This window comes from Salmo trutta, chromosome 30 (assembly GCF_901001165.1).
Source record: "Salmo trutta chromosome 30, fSalTru1.1, whole genome shotgun sequence".
NCBI classification, from domain to species: domain Eukaryota; kingdom Metazoa; phylum Chordata; class Actinopteri; order Salmoniformes; family Salmonidae; genus Salmo; species Salmo trutta.
This window is the reverse complement of record NC_042986.1, coordinates 931,538-958,092: the sequence shown is the minus strand read 5'-3', so window position 1 is coordinate 958,092 and position 26,555 is coordinate 931,538. Positions and strand designations below refer to the sequence as shown.

Sequence of the window (26,555 nt, the reverse complement as noted above, 5' to 3'; positions counted from 1 at the left end):
ATGCTTTGTAGGTGAGCAGTAAAACCTTGAAATCAGCCCATGCCTTAAGGTTAACAGGAAGCCAGTGTAGGGAGGCTAACACTGGAGTAATATGATCAAATTTTTGGGTTCTAGTCAGGATTCTAGGAGCCGTATTTAGCACTAACTGAAGTTTATTTAGTGCTTTATCTGGGTAGCCAGAAAGTAGAGCATTGCAGTAGTCCAACCTAGAAGTAACAAAAGCATGGATACATTTTTCTGCATCATTTGTGGACAGAAAGTTTCTGATTTTTGCAATGTTACGTAGATGGAAAAAAGCTGCCCTTGAAACAGTCTTGATATGTTTGTCAAAAGAGAGATCAGGGTCCAGAGTACTGCCGAGGTCCTTCACAGTTTTATTTGAGACGACTGTACAACCATCAAGATTAATTGTCAGATTTAACAGAAGATCTCTTTGTTTCTTGGGACCTAGAACAAGCATCTCTGTTTTGTCCGAGTTTAAAAGTAGAAAATTTGCAGCCATCCACTTCCTTATGTCTGAAACACAGGCTTCTAGCGAGGGCAATTTTGGAGCTTCACCATGTTTCATTGAAATGTACAGCGGTGTGTCATCCGCATAGCAGTGAAATTTAACATTATGTTTTCGAATGACATCCCCAAGAGGTAAAATATATAGTGAAAACAATAGTGGTCCTAAAATGGAACCTTGAGGAACACTGAAATTTACAGTTGATTTGTCAGAGGACAAACCATTCACAGAGACAAACTGATATCTTTCCGAAAGATAAGATCTAAACCAGGCCAGAACTTGTCCGTGTAGACCCATTTGGGTTTCCAATCTCTCCAAAAGAATGTGGTGATCGATGGTATCAAAAGCAGCACTAAGATCTAGGAGCACAAGGACAGATGCAGAGCCTCGGTCTGACATCATTAAAAGGTAATTTACCACCTTCACAAGTGCAGTCTCAGTGCTATGATGGGGTCTAAAACCAGACTGAAGCGTTTTGTATACATTGTTTGTCTTCAGGAAGGCAGTGAGTTGCTGCCTTTTTCAAAAATTTTTGAGAGGAATGGAAGATTCAATATAGGTCGATAGTTTTTTATATTTTCTGGGTCAAGGTTTGGCTTTTTCAAGAGAGGCTTTATTACTGCCACTTTTAGTGAGTTTGGAACACATCCGGTGGATAGAGAACCGTTTATTATGTTCAACATAGGAGGGCCAAGCACAGGAAGCAGCTCTTTCAGTAGTTTAATTGGAATAGGGTCCAGTATGCAGCTTGAAGGTTTAGAGGCCATGATTATTTTCTTTATTGTGTCAAGAGATATAGTACTAAAACACTTGAGTGTCTCCCTTTATCCTAGGTCCTGGCAGAGTTGTGCAGACTCAGGACAACTGAGCTTTGGAGGAATACGCAGATTTAAAGAGGAGTCCGTAATTTGCTTTCTAATGATCATGATCTTTTCCTCAAAGAAGTTCGTGAATTTATTACTGCTGAAGTGAAAGCCATCCTCTCTTGGGGAATGCTGCTTTTTAGTTAGCTTTGCGACAGTATCAAAAATAAATGTTGATTGTTCTTATTTTCCTCAATTAAGTTGGAAAAATAGGATGATCGAGCAGCAGTGAGGGCTCTTCGATACTGCACGGTACTGTCTTTCCAAGCTAATCGGAGGACTTCCAGTTTGGTGTGGCGCCATTTCCGTTCCAATTTTCTGGAAGCTTGCTTCAGAGCTCGTGTATTTTCTGTATACCAGGGAGCTAGTTTCTTATGACAAATGTTTTTAGTTCTTAGGGGTGCAACTGCATCTAGGGTATTGGGCAAAGTTAAATTGAGTTCCTCAGTTAGGTGGTTAACTGATTTTTGTCCTCTGATGTCCTTGGGTAGGCAGAGGGAGTCTGGAAGGGCATCAAGGAATCTTTGGGTTGTCTGAGAATTTATAGCACGACTTTTGATGCTCCTTGGTTAGGGTCTGAGGAGATTATTTGTTGCGATTGCAAACGTAATAAAATGGTGGTCCGATAGTCCAGGATTTTGAGGAAAAACATTAAGATCCACAACATTTATTCCACGGGACAAAACTAGGTCCAGAGTATGACTGTGGCAGTGAGTAGGTCCAGAGACATGTTGGACAAAACCCACTGAGTCGATGATGGCTCCGAAAGCCTTGGAGTGGGTCTGTGGACTTTTCCATGTGAATATTAAAGTCACCAAAAATTGTAATATTATCTGCTGTGACTACAATGTCAGATAGGAATTCAGGGAACTCAGTGAGGAATGCTGTATATGGCCCAGGAGGCCTGTAAACAGTAGCTATAAAAAGTGATTGAGTAGGCTGCATAAATTTCATGACTAGAAGCTCAAAAGATGAAAACGTCGTTGTTGTTTTTTTTGTAAATTGAAATTTGCTATCGTAAATGTTAGCAACACCTCCGCCTTTGCGGGATGCACGGGGGATATGGTCACTAGTGTAACCAGGAGGTGAGGCCTCATTTAACACAGTAAATTCATCAGGCTTAAGCCATGTTTCAGTCAGGCCAATCACATCAAGATTATGATCAGTGATTAGTTCATTGACTATAACTGCCTTTGAAGTGAGGGATCTAACATTAAGTAGCCCTATTTTGAGATGTGAGGTAAAATATAAAATTCTAACCTGGTTATAGTTGTAAGAAATACTTAAAAATATATTTTAAAAAAACGCTTTGTTTTACTACTAATGGTCTCAAGGCAAAAACCGATCTTTCAATAATTGCAGGAGTGGAGGAGGTCTTTATTCTAGTGAGATTGCTAAGGTGAACACCGCCATGTTTAGTTTTGCCCAACCTAGGTCGAGGCACAGACACGGTCTCAATGGGGATAGCTGAGCTGACTACACTGACTGTGCTAGTGGCAGACTCCACTAAGCTGGCAGGCTGGCTAACAGCCTGCTGCCTGGCCTGCAACCTATTTCATTGTGTAGCTAGAGGAGTTAGAGCCCTGTCTATGTTCGTAGATAAGATGAGAGCACCCCTCCAGCTAGGATGGAGTCCGTCACTCCTCAACAGGCCAGGCTTGGTCCTGTTTGTGGGTGAGTCCCAGAAAGAGGGCCAATTATCTACAAATTCTATCTTTTGGGAGGGGCAGAAAACAGTTTTCAACCAGAGATTGAGTTGTGAGACTGCTGTAGAGCTCATCACTCCCCCTAACTGGGAGGGGGCCAAAGACAATTACTCGATGCCGACACATCTTTCTAGCTGATTTACACGCTGAAGCTATGTTGCACTTGGTGACCTCTGACTGTTTCATCCTAACATCGTTGGTGCCGACGTGGATAACAATATCTCTATACTCTCTACACTCACCAGTTTTAGCTTTAGCCAGCACCATCTTCAGATTAGCCTTAACGTCGGTAGCCTGTCCCCTGGTAAACAATGTATGATCGCTGGATGATTCGTTTTAAGTCTAATACTGCGGGTAATGGAGTCGCCAATGACTAGGGTTTTCAATTTGTCAGAGCTAACGGTGGGAAGCTTCGGCTTCTCAGACCCCGGAACGGGAGGAGTAGAGAGCAGAGAAGGCTCGGCCTCTGACTCCGACTCGCTGCTTAATGGGGAGAACCGGTTGAAAGTTTGTGTCGGCTGAATGAGCGACACCGGCTGAGCATTCCTACAGCATTTCCCTCCAGAAGCCATGAGAAAGTTGTCCGGCTGCGGGGACCGTGCGAGGGGATTTATACTAATTTTACTATCTGTACTTACTGGTGGCACAGACGCTGTTTCATCCTTTCCTACACTGAAATTACCCTTGCCTAACGATTGCATCTGAAGCTGGGCTTGCCGCACAGCTATCCTCGCCGTAAGGCGATCGTTCTCCTGTATATTATGAGTACAGCGACTGCAATAAGAAGGCATCATGTTAATGTTACTTAGCTTCGGCTGTTGGAGGTCCTGACAAACCATGTCCAGATAAAACGTCCGTAGTGAAAAAGTTGAATGAAAAAGAGTTGAGTGAGGGAAAAACAAAAAATATAAACGGTAATTAAAAAGTAAAAACCATAAAGTTGTCAGGTAGCAAAGTAACGTTGGCAACAAAATCGCACAGCAGCACGTAAACAAGTCTGCAAGTTGTGACCGGAAAAATGCTCAATATGCCATCTATTTTGTGAAGTGCACCAGTCCCTCCTGCAGCAAAGCACCCTCACAACATAATGCTGCCACACCCGTGCTTCACGGTTGGGATGGTGTTCTTCGGCTTGCAAGCCTCCCCTTTTTCCTCCAAACATAACTATTGTCATTATGCCCAAACAGTTCTATTTTTGTTTCATCAGACCAGAGGACATTTCTCCAAAAAGTCTGATCTTTGTCCGCATGTGCAGTTGCAAACCATAGTCTGGCTTTTTTATGGCGGTTTTGGAGCAGTGGCTTCTTCCTTGCTGAGCGGCCTTTCAGGTTATGTCAAAATAGGACTCGTTTTACTGTGGATATAGATACTTTGTACCTGTTTCCTCCAGTATCTTCACAAGGTCCTTTGCGGTTGTTCTGTGATTGATTTGCACTTTTCACACCAAAGTACGTTCATCTCTAGGAGACAGAAAGCATCTCCTTCATGAGCGGTATGACAGCTGCGTGGTCCCATGGTGTTTATACTTGCATACTATTGTTTGCACAGATGAACGTGGTACCTTCAGGCGTTTGGAAAATGCTCCCAAGGATGAACCAGACTTGTGGAGGTCTACAATTTTTTTTCTGAGGTCTTGGCTGATTTCTTTAGATTTTCCCATGATTTCAAGCAAAGAGGCACTGGGTTTGAAGGTAGGCCTTGAAATACATCCACAGGTACAACTCCAATTAACTCAAATGATGTCAATCAGAAGCTTCTGAAGCCATGACATCATTTTCTGGAATTGTCCAAGCTGTTTAAAGGCACTTTCAACTTAGTGTATGTAAACTTCTGACCCACTGGAATTGTGATACAGTGAATTTTAAGTGAAATAATCTGTCTGTAAACACTTGTTGGAAATTTATGAGTGTCATGCACAAAGTATATGCCAAATTCGACTTGCCAAAACTATAGTTTGTTAACAAGAAATTTGTGGAGTGATTGAAAAACGAGTTTTAATGACTCCAACAAAAGTGTATGTAAACTTCCGACTTCAACTGTATGTCTGCACATATCTGTCGGTTTCCAGAGTAGGGTCAATGTGGTTTACAGGGACTTGATGTTTGGTCTCTAAGGGGCCACAGAGAATGAAGCAGGGACAGAGGAGGCATCAGAGCCAGGAGGATGGAGAAGGAGTGAAGCTGCTCTCTATAACCAAAGGTGGGCGTGAAGAGGTGAATCCAGGTGGTGAAATGGTGGAACCACAATGTCCCTCACATGGTGAAATCCCTGAACCCAGTATACTGCTTTTTGACCTGAAGGTCTTCGTCAGGCTGAAGCCAAGTTCATATCTGCTCTGAGTCTTGCCAAAGGGACCTCCAGGCTGGGTTTGGACCCCCTGTTGTACAGGTAATTTCCTGTAATTCTACCCATTTTGCCATGGGGTGGAGAGAAATTTTTTAGTTTTACATCTAATTTTCTGTAATTCTACACATGTTGCCATGACTTATGCCATGTTAATGATATCTGAGTGAGAGTGACTTTCAAAATCAATGGGGCCCCCCTGGAGGTCAGGGCCCCTGGGTGTTCTTGAAAACCAGACCTTAGGCAACCGGAGAATTTGAAAAAATAAGAGGCAATGCAGATGTCTAGAGAGAATAGCCCCTAGGCACGTGACCTGTAAGCAAGGTCGGTATTCTGCCATGATTACTACAAGTTTAGATAGCTGGCTAGACTAATTTACCAATCTAAAGATTGTTAGCTGAAATGGCTAATTGAGTGACTCTCAGTGACTGACATAAGAAGAGAAAAACTCCTGACGCACAACCACATTTCAATATTGCACCTAGTGTAATCTACTATTCAACAGTAAGTTGAGACCCTGACTGAGTTCCTTATTTATTTATTTTTGGTCGGCGGCCCCCTAGCGGCCAGGTACCCTAGGCAACCGCCTATGTCACTTATGCCTGGGGCCGGCCCTGCGCCAGCTCCTTTACCAAAGGGAGAGCAATAGCAGGACAACAAGAGAAACCAACAGAGGGGACTGTGTTGGACAAACCTAGCAGACAAGTTGTTCACACCAACCAGCATCAGTTTCCTGAACTATAAGGACTATAAACTATAACCCAGCAGCTACACAGCAAATGTACTGTATGTCTGTCTGATTATGTCTTGTGATATCCTGTGATATGTGTGTGCCAGATTCCCTATGGGACACCATATTTCTTGCTTCCTTCCTTCCTTTCCTCCTTCCTTCCTTCATACATTCACTGTACCACAGTCTACTGGGACACACTACAGAAATAATAGGTTTTTCTAACTATGGCTTTTGTAAACACAAACTGAAGAAGTGCCTGAAAAATAATCTACATTGTATTTGTATTTATTATGACATCCCCACAGCTGCTGTAACCATGACTGGTTTGATGCATGCATTTAAAAAAAATATATTTTATATTACTTGTTTGTTATGATGCTATGTTTTTGTATTTATGTTTTGATGGTCTGTTTTAACCTGCCCAGTGACTATGGATGTGAATTAGATTCCTAGTTAAGTTAAAATGAATAAATATATAAATATATAAATAATGATTAACATATTATGATGATTATGGTTATTATTATTATTATTGTCGACAATGAATTCGCTATAAAAAGTGAATTAAGTATTGAATATGGGAACTAGTTATGTGATGTTATGTTGTCTGACCGTGGTGCATGGATTTGCCTTCAACGTGCTCCGTCTTGCATTGGAAGTAGTTCCGGTGATTTTGCAAGAGAACTGAGTCGGAGCGGGGAGACCCGGCGGGATTCTGTTGTTGGAGAAGCAAATGCGAATAGCCGGGTGAGGAAGTCTTCAAATCAAGGGACGCAACTGACCACAGAGCCGGTCAGTATGACACGCGTATCGCATGGGGCATGCAACTGCAGTGACAGCCCTAGAAGGTGAAGTAGCTCCGTCCTCGAAGGAAATGTTCAAGTGCAGCACTGGAACAACTGAACCTCTCAAATTTGAACCGGTTAATAACCATCCACCGGGGTAAGTAAAGCGAATTTGGGAATGTCGTAACGTTAGGCCTGACAAGGCCTGGAGAAAATTTCTCACATAGGCAAAGAAATGTACTTGAGCTCCGGGGTTGCGCTGTGGACAGGCCCTGACAGGTTCTCTCCCCCTGTCATCATACTATGCAGATAGACAGCCCATGTTATTTGAGGATATTAACTTCAAGTTTGCAATATCCTATACCTTTTTTCAGGGTGATTCTCGGTCGTGCTGCTCAGATTTATTCTGCTGTATAATTGCCTTGCAAGTAGTAAATGGCTTTTAAATTGAATTTCGATTGGTCAAAATTGAAACGGATGCTCAAACATTCGGACATGTATGCATCCATACATGCACTACAAGTTCTACTTTTTAGACCCGCTTGAACTATTGAAGCGATGAGTTACAATATTTATATTTCGAAATGGTCCGTTGCAAAGTTTCCACAGATTTTTATCTTGTCGAAGAAAAGTAATTTTCTTGCTACAATTTAGCCATGTACTAACTAATATATTATTTAGTCATTTTTATTGAAAGCGTCAAACTAAGTGGCTGTCAAAAGGAAGGTACCGGAAATACAAGATTGGCTGTTCATTGGCAGCCTACTCATGTCCATGACATATAACATCTGTAGCCTACAGTATATTGGCATGTTTTTGTTTGAATAATGACCGTTGGCATATTCAGTCCATGGTTTTTATGTCTACCTATGAATACAGACAGAACCTACTACCTTAATAAGATTTGTTGCATTATGCTATATCTTCAGACGTGCATTTGTTCTATGGGCCTTGTATCTTTTATCCATTTTTGGTGTTTAATGCCTGTATTCAAGTCTCATAAAATCAGGTTTGCCATAGAGGAGTTGGGAATGACTCCTTTCACAGCACTGCAGTTTATGTGTACTGGAAAAAAATGGATGTTTAATCTTACCAGACCATTAAGTGAGAGGGTGAAAGAGAATTGTGTTTATTTTATAAAGGGAGAGAACACTGGTTCCTGATTTGGATACGTCCCTTACTCCTATCAACATCAGAGTTGTCTGAACAGATTTCTCTACATTTGTGTTGAGGTTTACGTGCAGTCTTAAATGATGTTGATTGAAGGTAATTTGGCTTTTTAATTGTACAACAGCTGCCACACACTCTTGGCTAATTGCCATGTAGACATTCTCAATAGATCACTCATAGACCATTAAGTGCCTCATTAAGATATATTATGCAGATTCCCATTAAACGTGATAAAAAGGAACCCTCCTAATGTTTTTTGATTTGTATTTTAATCTCTGAGGTCAATATAATTACGGTCATTGTCAGCAAATGCATCGCTAATAAATTAGGGATTCAGCATCAACTCACTTAGGAATTGAAATGGGAGGTTCCGTTTGGTTGCTAGGTGTTGGGAAATTGTGCCATATTTTCATGAATATTGTTTATTATTTACTCTCTATAATGCCATCGATGCTGTAGAGATTCAGGAGGCTCGAACTCAGGTAGCCATGACCAAAGGCAAGGACCGTTACTACTGTTCCAAGAAAGCTAGTTTCATTGGGTGAGAGGTTTGGTCTTATGAACAGCCACCCACTGGAGAGCTTGTCCCTCGTGTACGTGCATCTCCGATAGCCAAACCAGGTCATCGTCATTCCAACACCATTGTAGCGATTTGCGGGGAAAAGTATTGCTTCTCCTTGTACCTATGAACACAACAGCACAGACCACACACAATGATTCACTCATAATTCACTCCCCCTTACCCTCATGTATTGATGCTTTAATCTACAGTGGCAAGAAAAAGTATGTGAACCCTTTGGAATTACCTGGATTTCTGCATAAATTGGTCATAAAATTTGATCTGATCTTCATCTAAGTCACAACAATAGACAAAGTGTGCTTAAACTAAAAACACATTATTGTCTTTTTCTTGTCTATATTGAATACATCGTTTAAACATTCAGTGTAGGTTGGAAAAAGTATGTGAAGCCCCCTAGGCTAATGACTTCTCCAAAAGATAATTGGAGTCAGGAGTCAGCGAACCTGGAGTCCAATCAATGAGATGAGACTGGAGATGTGGGTTAGAGCTGCTTTGCCCTATAAAAACACTCACAAGAAGCATTGTCTGATGTGAACCATGCCTCGAACAAAATAATCTCAGAAGACCTAAGATTAAGAATTGTTGACTTGCATAAAGCTGGAAAGGGTTACAAAAGTATCTCTAAAAGCCTTGATGTTCTTCAGTCCACGGTAAGACAAATTGTCTAGAAATGGAGAAAGTTCAGCACTGTTGCTACTCTCCCTAGGAGTGGCCGTCCTGCAAAGATGACTGCAAGAGCACAGCACAGACTGCTCAATGAGGTTAGGAAGAATCCTAGAGTGTCAGCTAAAGACTTCCAGAAATCTCTGGAACATGCTAACATCTCTGTTGACGAGTCCACGATACATAAAACACTAAACAAGTTTAAAGATGAACTTCTTGTTAATCCAACCGCTGTGTCCGATTTCAAAAAGGCTTTACGGCGAAAGCATACCATGCGATTTATCTAAGAACAGCACCCAGCAGACAAATCATTACAAACAGTTACCAGCCAAGTAGGAGTTACACAAGTCAGAAATAGTGATAAACTTAATCACTTACCTTTGATCTTCGTATGGTTACACTCAAGACTCCCATTTACTCGATAAATGTTAGTTTTGTTCGATAACGTTCCTCTTTATATCCAAAAACCTCTTTGTTCGTGCGTTCAGTAATCCACAGGCTCAAAGGCAGTCACAACAGACAGATGAAAAATCTGAAAAGTATCAGTAAAGTTCATAGAAACATGTCAAATGATGTTTATAATCAATCCTCAGGTTGTTGTTTATTTGTCATAATAATCAATAACATTTCAACCGGACAAAAGTTTCTTGTTTTGTCAAAAAAAGAAAAGGCGTGCTCGGTCGCACGCATGAAAAACCTCTGGGACACTGAATGGTCCACTCATTCAAAGTGGTCTTACTCGCTCATTTTTCAGAATACAAGCCTGAAACAATTTCTAAAGACTGACATCTAGTGGAAGCCGTAGGAAGTGCAATTTGAGTCCTAAGTCAATGGATACTGTAATGGCATTCAATAGAAAACTACAAAATAAAACAAATCCCACTCCCTGGATGGATTTCTCAGGTTTTCACCTGCCATATTAGTTCTGTTATACTCACATACATTATTTTAACAGTTTTGGAAACTTTAGAGGTCTCTATCCAAATCTACCAATTATATGCATATCCTAGCTTCTGGGCCTGAGTGGCAGGCAGTTTACTTTGGGCACGCTTTTCATCCGGAGGTGAAAATAGTGCCCCCTACCCTAGTGAAGTTAATGCAGGGCCGACAGACAAGTTCCTTACTTCTGTCTTTTCTGGTGGATTAAACTGAAATTGCAACCAACGTTTTATGGCTTGTTTAAAAACTTCGTATGGCTTGAATTCCGTTAGCGGGATCGATATGACAACAGCCAGTGAAAGTGCAGGGTGCCAAATTCAAAACAACAAATCTCACAATTAAAATTCCTCAAACATACAAGTATTATACACCATTTTAAAGGTTTACTCCAGCCACAGTGTCTGATTTCAAAAAGGCTTTACGGTGAAAGCAAACCATATGATTATGTTAGGTCAGCGCCTACACACAAAAAAACACAGCCATTTTCCAGCCAAAGAGAGGAGTCACAAAAAGCAGAAAGAGAAAATTAATCACTAACCTTTGATGATCTTCATCAGATGACACTGGTATGACTTCATGTTAAACAATACATGTATGTTTTGTTTGATAAAGTTCATATTTATATCCAAAAATCTCAGTTTACATTGCCGCGTTATGTTCAGTAATGTTTTGCCTCCAAAACAACCGGTGATTTTGCAGAGAGCCACATCAATTTACAGAAATACTCATCATAAATGTCGATTAAAAATACAAGTGTTATACATGGAACTTTAGATAAACTTCTACTTAATGCAACCGCTGTGTCAGATTTCAAAAAAGCTTTACCGAAAAAGCAATAATCTGAGTACGGCGCTCAGGCACAAAAACATGCCATACAATATATCCGCCATGTTGGAGTCAACAATAGTCAGAAATAGCATTATAAATATTCCCACTTACCTTTGATCTTCATCAGAATGCACTCCCAGGAATGCCAGTTCAACAATAAATGTTTGTTTTGTTGGATAAAGTCCATCATTTATGTCCAAATACCTCCTTTTTGTTTGCGCCTTCAGTTCACAAATCCAAATTCACGACGCGCAGGTCAGACAAACTCCAAAAATCCAATTACAGTTCGTAGAAACATGTCAAACGATGTATAGAATCAATCTTTAGGATGTTTTTATCGTAAATCTGCAATAAAGTTTCAACCGGAGAAATCCTTTGTCTTCAGAAATGCAATGGAACTGAGGTACCTCTCACGTGAGTGCGCATGGCTGAGCCTCATGCCCGAGCCTCATGCCCTGCTGGCAGTGTTCCGACTCCAGGAGCTCTTATTCATCCTCACTTCACAGTAGAAGCCTCAAATAAGGTTCTAAAGACTGACATCTAGTGGAAGCCTTAGAAAGTGCAAAATAACCCCACAGACACTGTAGTTTGGATAGGCAATCACTTGAAAAACTACAAACCCCTTCCTATTTGGATTTCTTCTCAGGTTTTTGCCTGCCATATGAGTTCTGTTATACTCACAGACATCATTCAAACAGTTTTAGAAACTTCAGAGTGTTTTCTATCCAAATCTACTAATAATATGCATATCTTAGTTTCTGGGAGTGAGTAGCAGGCAGTTTACTCTGGGCACGTCAGTCATCCAAGCTACTCAATACTGCCACCATCCATAAGAAGTAAAAACATTTTATATTTACATTTACATTTAAGTCATTTAGCAGACGCTCTTATCCAGAGTGACTTACAGAGCGACTTATTGGACATATATATATATATATATATATATATATATATATATATATATATATATTGGACATGATTTTGTTTCAAATAACCAAAAGTGAGCGGTTGTAATCTGACTAAAGGGGAAAAGGCCATTCTTGAACATGGGGTGAGACATTCTTACAAATTTGTAAATGAAGCCAGTTTATTTGGAATTATTTATTTCTGTGCCTATTTTTCAAAATCATCAGTCCACATGTCAAGTAACATTCCCCCACTGTATTTACCCAAGTTCTCTCTTAACTCCAGGACCATTGATAGTTTTATTATTATATATATTTTTGCCTCATGCAGGACTCAAGTGCCGGAGAAGAGAGACTCTCTCTCTGAAAACGCCTCCATTAATTGCCACAGTTTAGACTACCGATAGATCAGCATTCTAACTCCCCTTTGTGATAGTGTGGTGCAATGACAGAATGCCACAATCTACCACTAACGGTTGCGGCATAAGCTCGTAACTTTTAAAGGAAGAACCACTAACTACATTATACCTGGTTAAATACAAGGTAAATGTTTGGGTTAAGCAACATTAAAAATGAAAAAGACAAAGGGATAGTTGAGGATTTTGGCACTGAAGCACTATATCTACTTCCCGAGAGTCAGATTAACTTGTGCATACAATTTTTATCTATCTGCGTCCAGTATGAAGGTAGTTAGAGGTAGTTTCACGAGCCACTGCTAAATAGCGTTAGCCCAATAACTGGAAGTCTACAGGAACAGCTAGCAGTTAGACTTCCAGTCATTACACTAACTCTAGTTAGCAATTGCGCTGACGCTTGTTAGAAACTTCCTTCAAATTGCACGCAGATACATAAAAATGGTATTCACAAGTTTATCTGACTATGAAGAAGTAGATAAATGGCCTCATTGCCAAAATCCACTAACTATCCCTTTAAAAAAACTGTAGGCCGTAGTTCCAGTTTAGTGATTACAATGCCATATTTAAGTGATAAATCCTGAGAAGCTGGTGTTTGGAGGATATATTGGCACGGGTGTTGTTAGGCCTGAGACTAAGTCGAGGGCCGGCAAACGGTGCCAATATATCCTCCAAACACTGGCTTCGAAGGCATTATCACTTTTATACAATGGGTTGCTGACATATTTTCATTAAACATTGTATTTTGATTTCATTCATACTATTTCATCCTTCCACAAGTTATAGTCACGACACAAATCTAAGGTTGCTACCCACACCGGCTGGTTGTTCGTTCTATTGGTTCGGTTGACAGACATTTATTTGCATACATCCATAACAATGAGCTAATGATCCGCGATTTTGCCTGTCTTAAAAAAAATGTGCTCTCTTGTCAGGACACTGTTGTTCAGAAGATCTAGCCAACAACACGGCTAACACAACTTCAAACTGAAGCTAGAAAGACTAGCTGCATTTTGTTTAGTTTGACCTGTTTTTTTGACCTGGCTGATGAGACCGTGGATTGCGCAGTGAGATGGAACAGAGTAAATAGGCATTTCAACAACATAGCTTTAGCCGGTGGTAACTTGTGGAATAGACACCAGCTGGAATGTGGTTTTAACCAATCAGCATCCTGGATTAGACCCACCCGTTGTATAACATAGATCATTTGATGACCTTTTTGGTCAAAGAGTAATGCTGTACTATTACTGACTATTATTTTCATAGGAGTGTAGATGTCTGTAAATTGTGCGTTTTTTTTTTTAAATTACATTTCCAAATCAGACGACATGTCTCTGAAATTGTGCAATCGTCTCTCCAGTGACATTCATCCAAGGGAATATTCCCACCTTTGCATACCAATTTGATTATTTGGAAATCCAGTCCTTTGCCCCGAAAGCATTATTAATGCCCCCTTGTTAAAGTGATTATTCAAATGATCTGCCATTAGGTGGAGTAATGTGCATTTAAGTCTCCGTTCTGCTTGGGCTATTCCCAGCATGTAACTAACTTTTTTTATATTGGACGTTTTCACAGTAAATGTATACCTACTGTGCTGTATCTTCTTTTTCAGAATATAGCCTATTTTGTTGGACAGAGACTGTGAAGAGAGACAGGAAAGGGAGGAGGAGAGATGGTGTGCTAGAAGGGCATAGGCTGGATTTGAACCCACACCAGCACTGGCATATAAGTGTGTTCCGAAAGCAGTGGCAGTAACCGTTACACCACCCCAGGCCACTAGTGTGCTGCACCTTTTAAATGCATTCTACCTCTTGTGCATCACGATGGAGAGGAAATTATATTACTGACAGTGTGTACCTTGTGTTATTGCTCTCTGGGCACTGCATTTGAGACCAGGTACTTCTAGATTAATCTGAACATCCATTCTGTGAACCTGGGCTGTGTACTCTGATTGTGGTCCGGGCCCTCAAACTGTTGCACGTCACCCGAATTGATGAGATTTTCAACCATTAGAAAGACCTTTCTGATTTCCATTGAATAGTGTGTTCTGTCATTTCAAAGCTAGGGAAAGACGTCAGAGTGGGACTCATTACATTGAAAGGGTAGGACGCATGAGTTTTTACTCGCCAATGTAACAGTGTGGTCAAAGACTTAGTAGCGTAGTTGTAGTCACGTTCTGGTTACATAACCCAAAAATGGAACTGTGTACTTATAGGTAATTACATATTTATTAACTTATTTCCGGATATCTTGTAAACTACCCACTATGCACAATTTCTCAACGTCATATGGAGGACTTACTCTGTGCTGCCGAGTTTGTATGCTAGCACGGTAGCTGCCTAAAGTTAGCCATTAGCCATGCTAGCATGTAATTACATTCCAGGTCCAAGTGTTGGCGGTGGTGAGTTACAATCCACCAATCTTGAGGAAGTGTGATGTAAACAAAGAGCAGGCTCTAGTGCTTTCTTGCCATGGGTTGAAAATGAAAATCATACCTGCTTGCTAATTGTGTAGTACCTCCTTTGGTTCTCCTTTTTGTTTTGTTAACATTTCGGCATGTTCTTTGTAGTAGTCTTGTCATTACCCCCCCCCCTTGGCTTAGTGCTAGTGCGCGAGCTGACTGACATCTGGAATCTATCTATTTTGGATTTTGACCTGGTGAAGCGCCCGCCTCCCCCTTGCTTTGGTAGCTAACTCAGCCGCCACTCTTTTTATAGGTTTTACCATCGATGGGCCCCAACCATCAATCTGTAAGTCTCTGCTCTCTCGTTTGCTTATAATCTGCGGTTATGTTTCGGTTGTGTTCTAGCTGGTCTTCAGTAGTTGGGCTCCAGCTTTCCGACCGTAACCGTGGTGCTTGGCTGGCTAGGCTAATAGCTAGTTGGCTAAATAGCTAACGTTAGCTGGCTGGCTAGCTTGCTGGCTTAGATAACGTTCTTTCATAACTGGTGAGATGGCGTAATGTATTTGGAAAACATTGGTTTACTGTTGATAGCAACTGGCTGACTCAATAAATCAACTTGCAAGGTTTCTAGCCAACTAGCCTGCTAATGTTATCCCTACTAGCCTGCAAATGTTAAAATATTTGCTTGTAAATTGGCTGAAAAATGTATTAAATTAAAAAGAAACCAGTGCAAACGATTTGGTTTAATTTGAAGTTATACATTTGGAGTTTACATTATAGGGAATAGGCTGGCTTGCCGGGTCCTCCAAATTGCATCACACCCCGGAACATTTTTTCCAACATGACCCCGGAAAAATGTTCCAACATGACTTCAGCATTCTTTAAAATTCTGATCAGTTTTATTTAATAACTTGGAACAGTTTAAGTGAGGTGTAACTTTGCATTAGGACTTTTGATGTGTGTACTAATGCAAATCCATATGCTACATGTGATTTATGTTTATGCTACCTACCCTTTAAGTGTCTCGTATAGAACTGGTTTGGCAGAACTGAACTGGCATTTGCAAATTTCTTACTGCTGCCAACTATCCAACTGAGTGAGAAGAACACAAAGCTCCACTTCTGAACTTTGTCTAAAACCTTGGGTTGACACGGTAGTGTATTGCATTGTACTGGTTGTTTTTAATGAGTAACAATTGTCAGCCTATTTGCATGTGAAACAATGTTATTATAAATAACCATCAAAAAGCTGTGATACTTCTAAAACATGTAAATTTCTCCCCATTTTAAACTGCAACAAAACCAAAGCCGTTCCTTCAAGTGAATGCCTCTAGGTTTTGGGGGTTGTTCCATTATTAATGCGATTCAGAAGCCAAACTTTTAGGTTGGCGCAGTTGGGCGCTTTAATCTATTTTTGCTGTAAATCAATGCATTTTTAAAGAGGACAACTGAACATGGGTGGATGTGGGAATGCAGTTCATTTCTCGGTGATGCAGTGCTTTAACCTTTACTGTGCTGAGCCCGAGTTCACAAACAGCATCCTTCCCTCTCCTGGGACCTCTCGTAGGGGGAGTGTGCCCAAATGCTGCACTCCCATATTTTGTTTATGGAAAAATACACCTTTTTAACTTTGCTGTTCTCAGGATTTTTTCTGGTTGTCGATGGGTTGCAACCCATTCTATCCTGTAAGCCGTTTTTTTAGGTGTTACTGTGTATCTGTGTAGGCTAGATATTTGATTCTACGTTCTCGAGGGCCACGGTGTGTTGGCAGTTCATTAGCTATTGTTTGAGATCTGAAAAGCAGTGCTGGGGTGAATCATTTCCATTTCTTCTGTTGATTTGGGATGTGAATTGATATCATTTCATGAATCATTTTTATTTAATTCTCAGAAATTAAAATTAATTTCACTTATTCAATGAATTTGAAATTATTAAATCAGTGTGGATTCAAACATAATCTCAGAACCCAAAACCAAATCTTGCACTAGCTAGCTGACTACTTAATTTGACTGAATATACTAGGCCTGAAATAAAGGGCGTGGTCAAACATCAACAGGCCCTTTTCTTTGGATGAATTTACAGTCAGCCCTGCTGAACTCAGTAGCATATGGCCCCATCCTTCCATGGGATTTTTATTCCAAACCATGCACAAATTGTCCATTGATCAATCGAGTTAGGGTGCATCCATCTCAAGTCAGCATTCGACCCAAAGAGGACAACTACATTTTAGTAATTTAGTAGACGCTCTTATCCAGAGCGACTTACAGTAGAGTGCATGCATTTGATTTTTTTTCGTAACTAGCGAAGTATCAAACAGTAATTACAGTCAAGGGGCTTAACTCAATTTTATTGAAAGATGAGCAAGAACCTTCAAATGAAGACATCGGCTTTGGCGTCGAGGTGGAAAGTAATTACAACGTTGGATTTGGCTTTTTGGACCCTTTTCTCCCTCTTTTCAATGCCCATTACTCCCAGACATTACAGTTCTCGACACACCGACAGGCTCCTTTTGAGACATTAGGTTACCCACACAACGCAGTCCTCCCTGGGAAACCCCCTCAGCTCGTCAAACTCTGGGAGAAGGGTGTATTTTGTCATAAGTTCCAATACTTTGTCTTCTTCTGAAAATATTTGTATTCCTCCTTACTCTTGCCCTCCATTAAAATGCAGAAGTGTTAAGCCGCTCTGTCTAAAAGCCTGGCGATCAGTGGGTGGCTGTTAGCAATCCATTCAGCAGAGGGAGTGCATCCCAGGCACACAAGTCTAATCGGTGAATACATTCAATCACACAGACCCAAACTCTTTTTAAGGGACTATGTGCCCAGTTATGAAAGCCTCATACACACATGGGTGTGCAACTTTATTAAGGGGCTTTTTGAACAACGTTCAAATTATGTTTTCAGTTTCAGTCAAAATCTTTGCTCATCATATTTTATTGGTCATGTTTTTTAAATGTAGGTTAATAGTTGCTAATAAATGTAAAACTGCTCTATTGCTCACTATTCTCTCTTGAAGGTACTCTCTCTTCCCTCCCGTATGGCAGGTGTGATTTTTAGCTACATTTTTTTGTGGGGTAAAGAATAGCATATTTCAGGATTTATCTAAACTCGTTCACCAATATATGCACAACTTTTATTCAATTTCAGGCAAATTATGAAATAATGAGCATCAGGATAATAAGGATTAATAGGAAACAATGCAATTACCAAACTCCTGCTAATCTAATCCTCTTTGGGATCACCCCCTTTCTCTCTGCCCTGAGTGCTATAATTATACTTTAGTGTCATGCATAGGCAGTGGCTGCTAGACTGGCAATAATTTGTTTATTTTCAAGGAAGATAAGTTAAAGCATGGTCTTAAAGATGTAAGTCCTGTGATTATATTGGTGTCGTTGCTGTGTGACTAGGGCTGGGCAATATATTGAATTAGATTAATTCTAATGTTTTTGCACAGTATTCCAAATGCATGTATTGCAAGAAATCAAGCTTTTTGTTATTTTTCATTTTTGAAAATGGTTAGTGAGGCTCGACTGGTCCGGGTTATGTGTTGTGAAGCTAGCCACAATAAGGATTAGGCACAATAGTGGACTTCGCGGTTATCCTTCAAAGTAAAAGTAAGTCATTGGCAGTCATGCAAATGAATACAAATAGTAGAATTATGCCTTTTATTTTGAAGGCTAACTGCAATGTCTACTATTGTGGCTAATCTTTATTGTGGCTAGCTTTACATAGATGGGTCCGACCACCATTAATCAAATAAGAACTGTCTTATAAATTAGGGTTATTTTAGATGACACCTAGCTATATAGTTAGCTAGCTAACTGTGGAGATGGGAGAACCTTCCAGAAGGACAACCATTTCTGCAGTGCTCCACCAATCAGGCCTTTGGTAGAGTGGCCAGATGGAAGCCACTCTAGTAAAATGCACATGACAGCCTGCTTGGAGTTTGCCAAAAGGCACCTAAAGGACTCTGACCATGAGAAACAACGTTCTCTGGTCTGATGAAACCAAGATTGAACTCTTTGGCCTGAGTGCCAAGCGTCACGTCTGGACAAAACTTGGCACCTATTCCTTCATTGAAGCTTGGTGGTGGCAGTCATGATCGAGAGAAAGATGAACGGAGCAAAGTACAGAGATCCTTTTTGAAAACCTGCTCCAGAGCGCTCAGGACCTCAGACTGGGGCAAGGTTCAGCTTCCAACAGAACAACAACCCTAATCAAACGGCCAAGACAATGCAGGAGTGACTTCGGGGACAAGTCTCAATGTCCTTGAGTGGCCCAGCCAGAGCCCGGACTTGAACCCAATCTCTGGAGACCTGAAAATAGCTGTGCAGCGATGCTCCCCATCCAACCTGACAGAGCTTGAGTGGATCTGCAGGTGAAGAATGGGGGGAAAAACTCCCCAAATACAGGTGTGCCAAGCTTGTAGCGTTATACCCAAGAAGACTGGTCTGTAATCGCTGCCAAAAGTGCTTCAACAAAGTACTGAGGAAACGGTCTGAATACTTGTGATATTTCCCCCAAAAATTTGTATGAATTTGCCAATTTCTTAACCTGTTTTTGCTTTGTCATTGAAGGGGGGAAAAAACAATTTAATCAATTTTAGAATAAGGCTGTAACATAACAATGTGGAAAAAGTCAAGGGTCTGAAAACTTTCCGAATGTACTATGTGTATAATTGAACGTATACTACATATTCTATATTGTCTATATCTGAAGAATAGTGTATGTGACCAGTGTTCCCTGACTATGTAGGGCAGCAGCCTCTAAGGTGCATGGCAGAGTAACTGGGTGGTAGGCGACTAGTGACAGTGACTAATGTTCAGGGCAGGGTACTGGGTAGAGGCTGGCTAGTGGTGACTATTTAACATACTGATGGCCTTGAGGTAGAAGCTGTTTTTCAGTCTCTCGGTCCCAGCTTTCATGCACCTGTACTGACCTTCCCTTCTGGATGGTAGCAGAGTGATCAGGCTGTGGCTCGGGTGTCTGAGGTCCTTGATATTATTCTTGGCCTTCTTCTGACACCGAGTGCTGTAGATGTCCTGGAGGGCAGGCAGTGTGCCCCCGGTGACGTGTTGGGCTAACCGCACCAACTGCTTCCTCAACACGTTTTAATTTACCACCCTTAATGAATGCATTTGCAGACTTGACACAAGCCCTTTCTATCCAAGGTCTCAGGGTTCCTACTAGTCTTAAGTCACACTCTTGACAGGCAATTATTCTATGGATGGCTGTGGTTCAAGGTGTGGTTGCATTGAGATTTGATTTTGGAGCTTGCTTCATCATGGCTGAGCCGTGGTTACAGAAGTTAAATACCTCCTGATGGTATTAACATGTAACCACAAATCAGACATGCTCTGAACCCTGTGTACCAATCAAACCTGTAGTAAGGACCTCAGTGCTTCTCAATAGCTAGCCTATTTAACTGTTTTACTCAGCAAAGCACAGTAAGGCTTGCCTCTGCAGACTTGAAAGAAAACAAATTAGCATGATTTGTAATGGCACACTCGCTTCAGATACAATAGGGGAGCGCTCCCAGATATATGGGTTAGGCCAGTCACTGTGGAACTGGTTGACTGGGTAATCACCGTCTTTGGGTGCTCGTCCCCCCCCCCCCCCTCCCCAGAAGCAGTGCTATGACCCCTCTCTGTTGTAGAGTATTACTCATCCTAGCACCTCCACCACTCTAACGCTATACCGCCACAACATTCAAGCCCACGCTCTCAACTGCAACAGCTGCAGCAGCACAGCAGATCGGGGCTTGTGGCAGCTTGATTTGCAGCTAAAGCCTACTCTTAATGAGAGAAAAATAAGAACTTGTGCAAAAGCTCACCCGGCATTTTCCCTCTTCCCTTTTTCTTTTGCCATGCATGTTTGACTAGATGAATATGTGTTAAACATTTGGGGTTTTTTCAACTGAAAAATAAACTGGTTTGTGGGCGGAGTATTATCTTTGTTTTCTCCTTTTGTATGTTGCTCTCCAGGGAGATCCGCAGAGACCAAGAGTTTTGTATTTCTGGTAGATCGGCTCGTTGAAGTTTCAGGAGACGATACCGTGTGTGTGTGATTGCGTGGGCTGGTGTGTGTTTCTGTTTAAGGACATTTGAAGGTTGTTTTAATTACTCAGAGATGTGCAGGTATCCTTTGGAGGCTTAGCTCTACTACTGACCAGGTTTAGTCAGGAAATTGTCTTTACAGGTTTCAAGCAGGGCGTTGGTCCACACTGAAATGATCCTATACTCTGAAATAAATATTTGAGATATTATTTACTGGTATTTTAGGATCTTAATTGTGTATAGCAACATTTAGCCTTGCTTGTGTTCTGACAGTGAATGTTATGAGTGGACAAAGCATTAGGAACACCTTCCTAATATTGAGTTGCACCCCCTTTTGACCTCAGAACAGCGTCGGGGCATGGGTTGAAAGTGTTCCACAGGGATGCTGGCCCGTGTTGACTCCAATGCTTCCCACAGTTGTCTCGATGTCTTTTGGGTGGTGGACCGTTCTTGATACACACGGGAAACTGTTGAGTGTGAAAAACTTGACACACTCAAACCATTGCGCCTGGCACCTACTACCATACCACATTCAAAGGCACTTAAATATTTTGTCTTGCCGATTTAACCTCTGAATGGTGCACATACACAATCCATGTCTCAGTTGTCTCAAGGCTTAAAAAGACTAACCTGTCTCCTCCCCTTCATCTACACTGATTGAAGTGAATTTAACAGGTGACTTCAATAAGGGCTCATAGCTTTCACCTGGTCAGTCTGTCATGGAAAGAGCAGGTGTTCCTAATGTTTCGTACACTCTGTGTATACAGTGCCTTCAGAAAGTATTCACACTCTTGACTTTCAAGATTTTGTCTTAAGTGGGATTAAAATGGATTTAGTTGTCTTTTTTTGTCAATGATCGACACACAATACTTTAATGCCAAAGTGGAAGAAAAAGTATTAAATAAAATTCAAATATAATTTTTTTTCCCATTATTATATATCTTGATTAGATTGAAAAGTATTGGAAAGAGTAGGTGTTCTTAAGGTTTTGTATACTCAGTATATATCTTGTTCTATTTATTTCTGGGGGGTTGACCCCCCCCCCCCCCCCCCCACCTTAACTATCGAAGATGTTCCAAATCAATTATATCCAGCTGAGGGCTCCAGCTATGCATTTGGTTTGCTAACTTGCCAGCTATGTGGCTAGATGGCAAGATTAAGCTTCCATGTTGTTTGGTGTTTATTTTTTATATATATATTTTTTTACAAATAACGCCCCTTGTGTGCACTTCTGGTAATACCGTATACCCCGGTATAGAAAATAAACTGTATGAAAATCTGGATACTGCTCAACCCTAATCACTATAATGATTCAGAGGTATTCTCTATTAATCTCTAATGGCGTTACATATATATTTTTTTAAATGTTATCTTTACACTGTTGATGGAGGTATGATGGAAATATTGAGGAACTGTTTTCTTACTCAAACAATTTTGTCAAAACCTTCCTGAAACTCTATTTTCTGTTAACAAATTAACAGTAGAGCCTTCTCTTCTGAAGCACTCTGGTTGTTTTGTAGCACAAGCTGTGCTGTGTTCAAGTCCGAAATGGAGAGGTGGGCCTTGACTTGACAGCAGAGTGAGGCACGTTGATAGAAAACAGCAGGGGTTCTGAGCTAGGATTGAATGGCGGGAACCCGCTAACCGGGATTTACCAATCAAAACCACTCCCTTTTCTCGGGATAAATGACTGCGAGAAACCAGTAAATCATCATAAATTATTTATATGAACAGCATGGCATGAAATGCAACCGCTAAATTATATGCAATGTCTTAATCTGGCTTCTCTACGGCCTCTGCATGATGAATCAACACTCAGGGGGGGACAGCCAGCCCATCTCAGTATGCAGCGCAGTTCACAACGCATGTAGACCTATTAACTCATGGTAACTTTTTATCTTGTGACAGGTAGGCCTCATTTGATGCAGCATAACCTAAAGAACGAATGCGTGTCTAATCTCTATCTGGCTTTCGGGGGTCACCTTGTTTTTTTTAAATTGCAGCTGCAGTGTTTTAAAAAAGCCTGTCACTCAAGTATTGTTGCTTTAAATCAGTGCGCACAAGCATTCTCTCGCAGTCTTTCTCTCTCGCGCTCTCTCAACTCCATTCAAATTGCATCCAAAATAGATCATCTTGTTCTAGATTGATACTGTATATACAGTTGAAATCAGAAGATTACATACACTTAGGTTGGAGTCATTAACTTGTTTTTCAACCACTCCACAAATTTCTTGTTAACAAACTATAGTTTTGGCAAGTCTGTTAGGACATCTAGTTTGTGCATGACACAAGTCATTTTTCCAACAATTGTTCAGATTATTTCACTTAATTCACTGTATCACAATTCCAGTGGGTCAGAAGTTTACATACACTAAGTTGACTTTACCTTCAAACAGCTTGGAAAATTCCAGAAAAGGATGTCATGGCTTTAGAAGGTTCTGACAGGCTAATTGACATAATTTGAGTCAATTGGAGGTGTACCTGTGGACGTATTTCAAGGCCTACCTTCAAACTCATTGCCTCTTTGCTTGACATCATTTGAATCAATTGGAGGTGTACCTGTGGACGTATTTCAAGGCCTACCTTCAAACTCATTGCCTCTTTGCTTGACATCATGGGAAAATCAAAAGAAATCAGCCAAGACCTCAGAAGAAAAATTGTAGACCTCCAAGTCTGGATCATCCTTGAGAGCAATTTCCAAATGGCTGAAGGTACAACGTTCATCTGTACAAACAATAGTACGCAAGTATAAACACCATGGGACAATGCAGCCGTCATACCGCTCAGGAAGGAGACGCGTTCTGTCTCCTAGAGTTGAACGTACTTTGGTGTGAAAAGTGCAAATCAATCCCAGAACAACAGCAAAGGACCTTGTGAAGATGCTGGAGGAAACAGGTACAAAAGTATCTTTATCCACAGTAAAACGAGTCCTATATCGACATAACATGGAAGGCCGCTCAGCAAGGAAGAAGCAACTGCTCCAAAACCGCCAATAGTAAGCCAGACTACGTTTTGCAACTGCACATGGGGACAAAGATCGTACTTTTTGGAGAAATGTCCTCTGGTCTGATGAAACAAAAATAGAACTGTATGGCCACAATGACCATCGTTATGTTTGGAGGAAAAAGGGGGATGCTTGCAAGCTGAAGAATACCATCCCAACCGTGAAGCACGGGGGTGGCAGCATTGTGTTGTGGGGGTGCTTTGCTGCAGGAGGGACTGGTGCCCTTCCCAAAATAGATGGCATCATGAGGGTGGAAATGTATGTGGATATATTGAAGCAACATCTCAAGACATCAGTCAGGAAGTTCAAGCTTGATCGCAAATGGGTCTTCCGAATGGACAATGACCCCAGGCATACTTCCGAAGGTGTGGCAAAATGGCTTAAGGACAACAAAGTCAAGCTATTGGATTGGCAATCAAAAAGCCCTGACTTCAACCTATAGAAAATTGTTTGCAAGCAAGGAGGCCTACATACCTGACTCAGTTACACCAGCTCTGTCAGGAGGAATGGGCCAAAATTCACCAAACTTATTGTGGGAAGCTTTTGGAAGGCTACCTGAAATGTTTGACCCAAGTTAAACAATTTAAAGGCAATGCTACCAAATACTAGTTGTGAATGTGATGAAAGGGAAAAAAAGCTGAAATAAATCATTCTCTCAACTATTCTGACATTTCACATTCTTAGGATCACCACTTTATTTTAACTGACCTAAGACAGGGAATTTATACTAGGATAACATATCAGGAATTGTGAAAAACTGAGTTTAAATGTATTTGGCTAAGGTGTATGTAAACTTCTGACTTCAACTGTAGATGTCCTAGCCTACTTTTTTCAGGTAATACATTCAAGCCTTGTTTTTTGCTAATTTTGGGTTATGCATAATAAGCTAACTTATCCTGTCACTCGTGCAATACGCAAGCGCCTGTGCTCCGCTGGCCTCCTTAAATGCTCCTTAGCTCTTGGGGTCCCATGCAGTAAAAGCTTGAGTAGAATAGCTTGCTGGACATTTCTTTGTTGCATTTCCTACACCAATTGACTACTTGAAGAGGGACGCAAGCTGTTGGGGGTAGGCTGTAGCAGTTATTTATTCAGACCAATAACCATTCAATCAATCTTCATGATGAAAAGAAAGCCTTCTGCCTATAATTCCAGTCCTCTATTATTCAAGGATATCCTTATCTTCATTACGTTTACATTTTAGTCATTTAGCAGATGCTCTTATCCAGAGCGACTTACAGTAGTGAATGCATACATTTCATTTTTTTTTTTTCCTGTGCTCGTCCCCCGTGTGAATCGAACCCACAACCCTGGCGTTGCAAACACCATGCTCTACCAACTGAGCTACAAGGTGTGTGTGTGTGTGTGTGTGTGTGTGTGTGTGTGTGTGTGTTTTATTTATTTCTAAAATACCGGGAAAATATTCTGTCCTTCCGGGTTCCACTGAAGAATTGGAATTCCTCCCGAGCTGTTCCCCCATTTTGGCAGGCAGTCAAACAATTCCCAAGCTTTTAGTCACTCCAGATCGCGTTGCAATTTCTACTTTGTTGGATGGAGAATGACAGAGGGAAGCTGGATAGACAGAACTCTGAGGAATAGTTTTGCTGTGGTGGTGGGTGGCTTTGTGATATTGCGAAGGCATTTATTAATGGGTCACCTTCTCGCTTTCTGTTTTACAGCATTGGAGCCTGAATGAACATGCATCATAGGACTACTCTAGAGTAAGAATTTAATGTTAATATGTTAATGTTTGCGGCATCTTTGTTTTTTATTGTCAATTGTATAGGTTTGAGTGAAGTTCAGACTAAGAGGAAACAGTTGCTAGGCTATAAAAAATATTTTTTTAAAGCTGCAATATGTACCTTTTTGGGTGACCCAACCAAATATACATATAATTATAACTTATAGATCTGTCATTCTAATTGAAAGCAAGTCTAAGAAGAAAGGTAGATCTGTTCTGTGTGCTATTTCTATGCTTCCCGTTAAGTTTCGTATACTTTCGGTTTTCTACACCAGCTTCAAACACCTGAAAAATACATGATTATGGAAAATATATTTCAGTGTTTTAGATGGGACAGTGATTCTCTACACCAGGTATTACCAATCTGGGGTACGCACAATGCCGCTGGGTGTACAGCAAAAAAATGTCTTGTTCACGTTTTCAAACAGTCCATTTAGATCTTTTTTCTTCTTGTTGACGGGGCAGTATTCGGAAATTCAGATGAATAACATGCCCAAATTAAACTGCCTGCTACTCGGGCCCAGAAGGTAGGATATGCATATTATTAGTAGATTTGGATAGAAAACACTCTGAAGTTTCTAAAACTATTTGAATGATGTCTGTGAGTATAACAGAACTCCTAAGGCAGGCAAAAACCTGAGAAAATCCAACCAGGAAGTGGTTTGTAGTTTTTCAACTGATTGCCTTTCCAAACTACAGTGTCTGTGGGGTCATTTTGCACTTCCTAAGGCTTCCACTAGATGTCAACAGTCTTTAGAACCTTGTTTCATGCTTCTACTGTTACTGGGAAGAGAATAAGAGCGAGTTGTTTATTATTATTATTATTATTATTATTTGTGCCCTGGTCCTATAAGAGCTCTTTGTCACTTCCCACGAGCCGGGTTGTGACAACTCACTCATTCTTATGTTTAACTTCTAT

At 40.8% G+C, this 26,555-nt stretch overlaps 1 protein-coding gene across 3 annotated transcripts in view; it reads left to right on the top strand.

Annotated features, from left to right (window-relative positions):
- Nucleotides 1-6,813: 6,813 nt before the first annotated feature.
- LOC115168930 (forkhead box protein J3) overlaps nt 6,814-26,555 on the top strand; it is a 97,766-nt gene continuing 78,024 nt past the window's right edge. For 2 of the 3 annotated variants that reach the window (XM_029724457.1, XM_029724453.1), the window contains exon 1: nt 6,814-7,095. The gene's annotated coding sequence lies outside the window, so the exon portion shown is untranslated. Of the gene's footprint in view, nt 7,096-25,574; nt 25,617-26,555 lie in introns of all 3 variants that reach the window. The other variant, XM_029724454.1, reaches the window with a different exon arrangement.